The following is a 9546-nucleotide window of genomic DNA, read 5'->3' as shown; positions in this document are numbered from 1 at the left end:
AAAAGGTAAAACAAAAAAAGGTAAAGAAAAAAACTGCTATCCAAAAAGATGAAACTGACTCTGTCTAATAAGATGAAAGACTCTAAAAACTCTCAAGAATTGTAACTCTATTAGAGAGAATATAATTAGCCAGAAGTGATAGACACTCATGACTTTTCTGTGACTCAGAATGATTTAAAAACAATATCTCCTCAAAAAGGGAGAACAGTAAGAACTGAGCTGCGAGCCTGGACAGCAGGGCATATTCAGAGTTCCCTGCCACCCCCTGCCCGCAGGAGCAGCAGAGCCAGACCTCCAGCACTATGGCCGGTTGCGACGCCTACATCGACAACCTCATGATGGGACTTCTCAGGATGCGGCCATAGTAGGCTATAAGGACTCACCCTCAGTCTGGGCCACCATAACGGGAAAACCTTCACCAATATCACACCAGATGAAGTAGTAGTATTGGTTGGCAAAGATCGTTCAACTTTCTTCATAAATGGGCTGATGCTTGGGGGCCAGAAATGTTCAGTGATCAGGGATTCACTGATGCTAGATGGAGAGTTCACCATGGACCTTCTTACAAAGAGCACTGGGGGTGCTCCCACCTTCAACCTCACTGTTACCATGACTACCAAGACGCTAGTCCTGCTGATGGGGAAGGAAGGTATCCATGGGGGAATGATCAACAAGAAGTGTTATGAAATGGCTTCCTACCTTTGTTGCTGTCAATACTGACCCTCCCTGCCCTCCCTTTTCCCCCAAAGCTTCAACACCATTTCCCTCACCATTTTTGGGCCATTTCCCCCACCCACTTGTTGCTGCCGAAACTACACCTTGGGGGGGGGTCCAGGTTGGATGAACAGGCACTCCCCCCTTTCCTTTTGAACCTCCTTCCTGTGTGTAGTTGGGAAGATTTTTGTTTTTGGACAAAAATTTTTGTTTTTTTTTTTTCTGGAAACTTATATTAGAATATGAATAAAAGATTCTACTAATAAAAAATTTTTAAAAAGGGGGACAGTAAGGAGATGGGAGGATGGAGGAGACTGAATGGGGTAAATGCCCTTACACTACAAAAGACCAAATGCAACAGAGGGGAAGAAGGGAGGAGGTGAGAACCACCTAAATCTTCCTCTCATCAGACTTGGCTTAAAATCAACTTACATACACACTCATGCAAGCTAAGAAACTTATCTTACATTTCAAGAAATAAAAGGGAGAAAAGGGAGGGGGAAGGGGGAGGGGCAGAAACAGTGGAACTAACAGAAGGAAGGGAAGGAAGGAAGAAGAGGAAAAGGGGAAGGGGAAAGAAAGGGGAAGGGTTTTGATATAGGAGGGTAAACACACTGAAGGTGGTGGTATTCAGAAACAAAATACCAGGGAATATGGATAAAGTGAAAAAAGGGGGGAAATACATACAGTATGAAGGTATCATGGAGGGCAATAAAGAGTTAGCAAATATAAATTTGAATGTGAATGGAATTATCTCTCCATTAAAACATAAGCAAATAGCAGAGTGGATCAAAAACCAGAATCCTACAATATGCTGCTTATGAGAAACCCATTTGAAGCAGACAGATACATTTAGAATAAATGTAAAAGGTTGGAGCAAATTATATTTTGCTTCAGCTGAAGTAAAATAAAAGCAGGGGTAGCAATCCTTGTCACAGAGAAAACAGCTTCAGAAAAAGGTCTCATTAAAGGAGATAAGGAACAAAACTATATTCTCCTAAAAGGTACTATAGACAATAAAGTAATTTCAATACTAAAAATGTATTCACCCAAAGGCACAGCATCTAAATTCTTAGAGGAGATGTTGAAAGAACTACAGGAAGGCATAGAAAGCAAAACTCTACTAGTGGGAGACTTCAACCTCCTGCTCTCGGATTTAGATAAATTGAATCATAAAATAAACAAGAAGGAAGTTAATGAGCTAAATAGATTGTTAGAAAACCTAGATATAATAGACCTATGGAGGAAATTGAATGGGGATAGAGAGGAATACAATTTTTTCTACAATACATGGCACTTAGACAAAAACTGACCATGTACTAGGGCATAAAAACATAATGATCTATTTCAGAAAGGCAAAAATGATCTTTCTCAGATCATAATGCAATAAAAATCATATGCAATATTGGGCCAGGAAGATATATATATATATACCCAGAAATAATGGAAACTAAAAAAACCTCATTTGAAAGAATGAGGGAATCAAGCAACAAATTATAGAAATAATTAATTACTTAATCCTAGATAATGACAATAATGAAACAACATACCAAAATCTATGGGATACACTCAAGACCACAGTTGGGGATATAATATATCATTAAATGCTTACATGAACAAATTAGAGAAAGAGAAAACCAATGAACTAAATATGCCACTAAAAATTACACAAAGAACAAAGTAACCCCCCCAAATTAAACAACAAATCAGAAATTTTAAAATTTAAAGAAGAAAATAATAAAATTGAAAGCAATAAAATTATTGAACTAATAAGAAAAACCAAGACTTGGTTTTACAAAGAACCAATAAAATTGATAAACATCTGGTCAATATGATTTAAAAAAAGACAGAAGGAAACCAAATTACTTGTATCATAAAGGAAAACGGTGAAATCACCACCAATGAGGAGAAAATTACAGTAATAATTATTTTGCCCAAATCTGTAAATTAATTTGACAATATAAATGAAATGGATGAATATATACAAAAATTTTCCCAGATTAAATGAAGAGGAAAGTAAATACCTAAATAACCCTATCTCAGAAAAAAAGGAATTCAAGAACTCCCTAAGAAAAAAATCTCCAGGGCCAGATGGATTCAAAAGTGAATTCTATCAAAAAATTTAAGGAACAATTGATTCCAATTCTATATAAACTCTTTGGAAAAATAGGTGAAGATAAAACTCTGTCTATGTCTTTTTATGATACAAATATGGCACTGATACCTAAACCAGGAATAGTTGAAACAGAGAAAGAAAATTATAGACCTATCTTCCTGATGAATCTAGATGCAAAAATCTTAAACAAAATCTTAGCAATATGATTACAAGTTATCACCAGGATAATACACTATGATCAAGTGGGATTTATCCCAGGAATGTAGAGTTGGTTCAATATTAGGAAAATTTTTGTACAATTAATTATATCAATAACAAACCAATCATAAATCATATGATTATATCAATAGATGCTGAAAAATCTTTTCACAGAATACAGCATCCATTCCTACTAAAAGCACTAAAGAGTGTAGGAATAAATGTATTGCTCCTTAGACTAATAAGCAGTATCTAACATTAACAAGTTTCATATGCAATGGGGATAAGCTGGAGGGATTCCCAATAAGATTGGGGTGAAACAAGCATGCCTATTATCACCACTACTATTCATTATTGTATTAGAAATGTTAGCTTCAGCAATAAGAGAAGAAAAAGAAATTGGAGAAATTAGAATTGGGAAAGACTCTCACTCTTTACAGATGACATGATGGTATACTTAGAGAATCCAAAAAACATCATCTAAAAAACTACTAGAAATAATTACCAACTTTGCCAAAGTTACAGGTTATAAAATAAACCCTTATAAATTCTCAATATTTCTATATATGACTAGCAATATGCATCAGAAAGAGTTTCAAAGAGTAATCCCATTCAAAGTAACCTTAGACAATATAAAATACCTGAGAGTCTACTTGTCAAGGCAGACTCAAAACCTTTTTTTAAAACAATTGCAAAACACTTCTAATGCAAATAAAACCAGAGTTAAATAACTGGGAAAATATCAACTGGTCAAGGATAGGATGAGCTAATATAATAATAAGGACAATTCTACCAAAATTAAACTACTTGTTTAATGCCCTAACAATCAATATTCCAAAAAAATTTCTTTAATGAGTTAGAAAAAAATTGTAAGTAAATTTATATGGAGAAAGAAAATGTCAAGAATTTCTAGAGATTCAGTGAAAAAAGTGCAAAAGAAGGTGGCTTAGCCTTACCAGATCTAAAATTATATTATAAAATATCAGTTATAAAAACTGTCTGGTATTGGCTAAGAAGTAGAGTTGTGAATCAGTGGAATGGACTAAGTGCTATAGGAAGAAATGATTATAGTAACCTGCAATTGGATAAACCCAAAGAATCCAGCTATTGGGGAAAAAACTCTCTCTTTCATAAAAACTGTTGGGAAAATTGGAAGTTAGTATGGAAGAAACTGGGGTTAGACTGACTAACATCTGACAACCTATACAAAATAAGATCAAAGTGGACACAGAATTTAGATGTAAAAAAAAAATATTATAAGCAAATTAGATCATCAAGGAGAACTTTACCTGCCAGATTTATGGAAAGAGAAGCCCAAGGAAGAGATGGAGAACAACAACAACAAAAAACAAATGATAACTGATTACGGTAAAAAGATTTTGCACAGAAAAAGCCACTGTAACCAAGATCAAAAGTAATGCAGCAAACTGAGAATCAATTTTTGAACTATTATTTTGGACAAGGGATTCATTTCTAAAATATACTGAGAACTGAGTCAATTTTTTTTAAAAGACCAAGCCATTACCCAATTGACAAATGGTCAAAGGATATGCAAAGGCAATTGACAGATGACGAAATCAAAGGAATCCATAGTCATATGAAAAAATGCTCTAAATCATCATTTATTAGAGAAATGTAAATTAAAGCAACTCTGAGGTAACACCTCACACCTCTCAGTCTGTCCATTATGACCAGAAAGGACAATAATCAATGTTGGAAGGGATCGTGAAATCTGGGACACTAATACATTGTTGATGGAGCTGTGAACTCATCCAACCTTTCTGGAAAGCAACTTGGAATTATGGAATAAAAATGTGCATACCATTTGCATACCACTAATGGGTCTATACCCTGAAGAGATCTTGAAAAATGTTAAAAAACATCACTTGTACAAAAATATTCATAGCAGCCCTGTATGTGGTGGGAAAGAATTGGAAATTAAATGAAATTTCTTCAACTGGAGAATGGCTTAACAAATTGTGGTATATGTATGTCATGGAACATTATTGTTCAATTAGAAACCCAAATCTCTAGGAATTTAGGGAAACATGGAAGGACTTGTATGAAGAGATGCTGAGTGAGATGAGCAGAACCAGGATAAACACTGTACACACTAACAGCAACATGGGGGAAATGATCAACCTTAATGGACTTACTCATTCCATCAGTGCAATAATCAGGCACAATTTTGGGATATCTGTAATGGAGAATACCATCTATATGCTGAGAAAGAACTGTGGAGGCTGAAAAAAACCTAAAGACTATTACCTTTTTTTTATGAGGTTATCAATGCTATCTATTTAATTCATTAAAAAGTCCTAACTCACTACTTTTTAAATGTAAATATATTTGTTTTTCCAACTACATGCAATGTTAGTTTTTAATCAATCTACTTTTTTTGTGAGGTTTTGAATTTTATACTTTTTCTCCCTCCCTTCCTTCCTTCTCCACCTGAAAGTAAGCTTTATATTAAAACCATAGAAAACATAGATTAATATTGAACATGTTGTGAAATACAAAACTGAAAGAAAGAAATCTTTAGGAGAAACAAATGACAAAATACATAAGATAACTTAAAAATGAAAATAATAAGCTTTGGTCTTCATGTGAGCTCTGCATTTTCTTCTCCGGATATGGATGATGTTTTCCATCACAATCTATTTTTAATTTATTTTTATTAAAGATATCATTTGAGCTTTACAATTTTTTGTGACTTGGAAATATGCATGTACATATGGATTAAAATAAATAAATAAATAAATAAATAAATAAATAAATTTTAAATTGAATTAAGGTAACAGGTTGGAGTAGAATACATTATGATTCAGTGGAAGGGAAAAAAATCAGGGGTAACAATCCTGATTTCTGACCAAGCAAAGAAAAAACAAACTTTATTAAGGGGCATAAGGAAGTAAACTACATCTTGCTAGAATGGACTAGTTGACAATGACTTATTATCAATTTTAAACTTAAGTGCCCCAAGTTGAATAACATCAAAATTCATAAAACAGAAGTTAGAGGAGGACCTCAGCCTTCCCATTTCAGAACTAAATAAATCTAACCACAGCATTAGCAAAAACGAAATTAAGAAGGTAATTAGAATTCTATAAATCTAAAATATGAAAGACTTCTTGAGAACATGAAAGGAAATAGATAGGAATATACATTTTCCTAGTTACACATGACATTTACATAAAGAATGATCATGTATTAGGGCAGGGATTTCCATAATGTGATCCATGGGTCACATGAGGTCCATAGTGCAATTTTATTTACTAAATGCTTTAGTAAAAGAAGCTGAGCTACCACAGAGTTCTCACTAAAATGGCAAATCAAAATATAATGTCTATTGTTTAGGAAAACCAAAAGGAGTGGCTAGGTAGCACAGTAGATAGATCACCAGCCCTGGAGTCAGGAGTACCTGAGTTCAAATCTGGCCTCCGAAACTTAATAATCACCTAGCTGTGTGGCCTTAGGCAAGCCACTTAAGCCCATTGCCCTGCAAAATCCTAAAAAAAAATCCCTTTTAAAAGTAAGGCTTGACAGTCTTATATTAGTGCATGAAAACTTCACAATCAATTGTGAAAGGCAGAAGCTCTAAATGCATCATTGTCAGCTCATGATTATAGAAAAATTGCTTGTAATGAAAGGCCATTGCAAGATAACCTAAAATTAATTGGAAACTAAACACCTAATCCTAAAGAATGAGTGGGTCAAACACAAATAAAACAATGAATAATTTTTTTCCAAGAATAATACTATGAAGATGAAGTGTGGCAACTGCAGCGAGGTGGCAGAGAAGTGGCAGTACCTGTGGCTGATGGACAGTGCTCCCCTGAAGGGAGGCCGGGGCTCTGCCTCTATGGTGCAGAAATGTAAGCTCTGCTCCTGGGACAATTCCATTGATATTCTGAGTAATAGCATCAAACCCTATGATGCTGAAGACAGTGAGAAGTTCAAGACAATTGTGGAGTTTGAATGCTGGGGCCTGGATCCAGTGGACTTCCAACCCCAAGCTGGCTTTGCTGCTGAGGGCACAGAGACCGGGACGGCTTTCAGTGACATCAATGTGCTTGAAAAGGACTGGACAGACTATGATGAAAAAGCCCAGGAATCGGTGGGAATGTACGAGGTCACAAATAAGTTTGTGAAATGCTGAAAGAAACTGCCCGTTAGCCCCTGACAACCATGCACAGGTTGGCCTCTGGCCCAGCTGTGCCAATAAAAGCCTATGTCTCCCCCCCCCCCCAAAAAGAATAATACTATGAGATACTATACCAAAATTTGTGGACTGTGGTAAAAGCAGTTCTTAGGCAATTTTTTTTTATTTCTAAATGCTTATATGATTAAAATAGAAAAAGAGTAGATTGATGAATTGTAAATGCAACTAATAAAACCAGAAAATAAACAAAATAAAAATAACCAATTAAATATCAAATTAAAAATTCTGAAACATAAAAGAACAGATTGATAAAATTTAGAGTAAGAAAAATTATTGAATGAATAAATAAAATAGTGCTGATTTAGTGAAAAACCAACAAAATAGTTGGATCCTTCATTGATTTCATTAAATAAAAGGAAAAATAAATTGCCCATATCAAATTGAAAATAGTAATTCATTACCTAAGAAGAAGAAATTAAAGTCGTAATTTAAGGCTATCTTGTTCTATTGTTTTCCAATAAAGCGAAATAAATGAATATTTTTAAAAATATAAATTCATCAGACTAACATAAAAGGAAATAAAGTCCTTAAATAACTCCTTAGAAAACAGAAATCAAACAAATCATCAATGATTTCCCTAAAAACACTCTCCAAGGCTAGATAAATTACAATTTTACAAAAATATTTAAAGAATAAGTAAGTCCATTTCTATATAAACTATTTGGAAAAAGAGACAAAAATTATATCCTGCCAAATTTATTTTTTGTCCCAAACATGGTGCTTATAAATAAGGGAGGAAGAATCAAAACAGAGAAAGAAAACTTTAGACTAATTTCCCTAATGAATATGGATGTAAAAATTTTAACTAGAATATTAACAATGAAATTACAGCAATTAATCATCAGTATAAAATACTATTGCCAGGTGAAAATTTTACCAGGAATATGGGACTTTTGCAATAAAAGGGAAAAATATCACCACAATTGCCTTATGAAGAAGAAAACTAGCAATAATTATATGATTATCTCAAAAATTACTGAAAAAATCTTTTGACCAAGTGCAGTACACATTCCTATTAAAACACTAGAATGATGTTTGTCCTTTGTCCTTGAAGAAGAGCATAACATCAGAGAGGTGATGCCATGACAAGTTAATTAATTGGAATTGAGTGAGGAGTTCTGTGCTAGATCACCAACCTCATTTTTTTTTCCATCAGAGCCATTTGAGTTCAGTGGCCAGATCTGAGTCAGGACTACAGGAGATGACCCTAGATGTGAGGTCAGGTTTAACTGACTTGCCCAAGGTCACTGTGTCAAATGTCTGAGGTCAGATTCAAATTCCTGTCAGGAGATTATTTTATTCATAACAGAAACATTGCATGATGATCAACTACTTTAGACTCTCCCCAGCAATATAGTGATCAAAGAAAATTCCAAAAGACTTTTGATAGAAAATGTCATAGAAATTTGGGATGTATTAGAAATAAATATATTAAACTGCTGGATTCTTTGCAATTGACAGAATGTGGAGCATGAGTACTCTACATTTTTATTTTATGTTTTGAAATAATTGTGGAAAGCAATTAAACCCAAATTTGACATTTTAAAATAAATTTTCATCTATAGAAATTATTTACTTTAATACAGGGAGAATAGCTAGGTAAGACAGTATTTCCCAGAAATGGAAGGAAGTGGAATTGAGGATAAAAAAATGTAAGCCTGTATATTATGTATTTTTCCATTACAAGAAATAGGATTTTTGAATATATAACTGTAGAGATGAAAAATATGATGGATTTTGGGGCAAAAAATCTTGGATGGTGGTTTATTTTGACTTGGAAGTTATTGGAACAATTCATCACTCTTGTACTTGGTTTCCTCAACCATAAAACAAGAAGGATAGGAAAATCTAAGATCCCTTCTAGCTATAAATATATGACCTGTGAATAGAGACTAGAGAATAGAGTATTAAGAACTGAGTTCAAATCTGGTCTCAGATAGGTATTTACTGAGTGACCCTACACAATTCATTTAACCTTGTTGGCCTCAGTTTCCTCATTTATAAAAAGAACTGGAGGAGGAAATGGCAAACCAATTTAATATCTTTGTGAAGAAAACACCAGATTGGTTATTGAATAGCCAGAATTGACTGATATGACAGAATAGCAATCATGAATACCTTTCTTCCTTCAAAGGAAAACTTAAATGACTTTGAAAGGCGAGTAGTAAAAATGAGAGTCTAGTAGCAAAGAAAAGGGGGAGAACGAAGAAAAGGGGGGGAGCTAAAAAGAAAAAGATATTGAAATTATATAATAAGAAAATGAGCATATAATGAAATCAAATAAAATGATATTTTA

General features: G+C 33.8%; 2 pseudogenes; both read left to right on the top strand.

Annotated features, from left to right (window-relative positions):
• The first annotated feature begins 302 nt into the window (after nucleotides 1-302).
• Nucleotides 303-720, top strand: LOC141502080 (profilin-1 pseudogene; annotated as a pseudogene).
• A 6068-nt stretch (nucleotides 721-6788) lies between these two features.
• On the top strand, nucleotides 6789-7262 carry LOC141502196 (CXXC motif containing zinc binding protein pseudogene; annotated as a pseudogene).
• Nucleotides 7263-9546: the final 2284 nt, after the last annotated feature.

The sequence above is a fragment of the Macrotis lagotis genome, chromosome X (assembly GCF_037893015.1).
Source record: "Macrotis lagotis isolate mMagLag1 chromosome X, bilby.v1.9.chrom.fasta, whole genome shotgun sequence".
Lineage (NCBI taxonomy): Eukaryota > Metazoa > Chordata > Mammalia > Peramelemorphia > Peramelidae > Macrotis > Macrotis lagotis.
The sequence above is the reverse complement of the archived record's forward strand: the minus strand, read 5'-3'. Positions and strand labels throughout refer to the sequence as shown.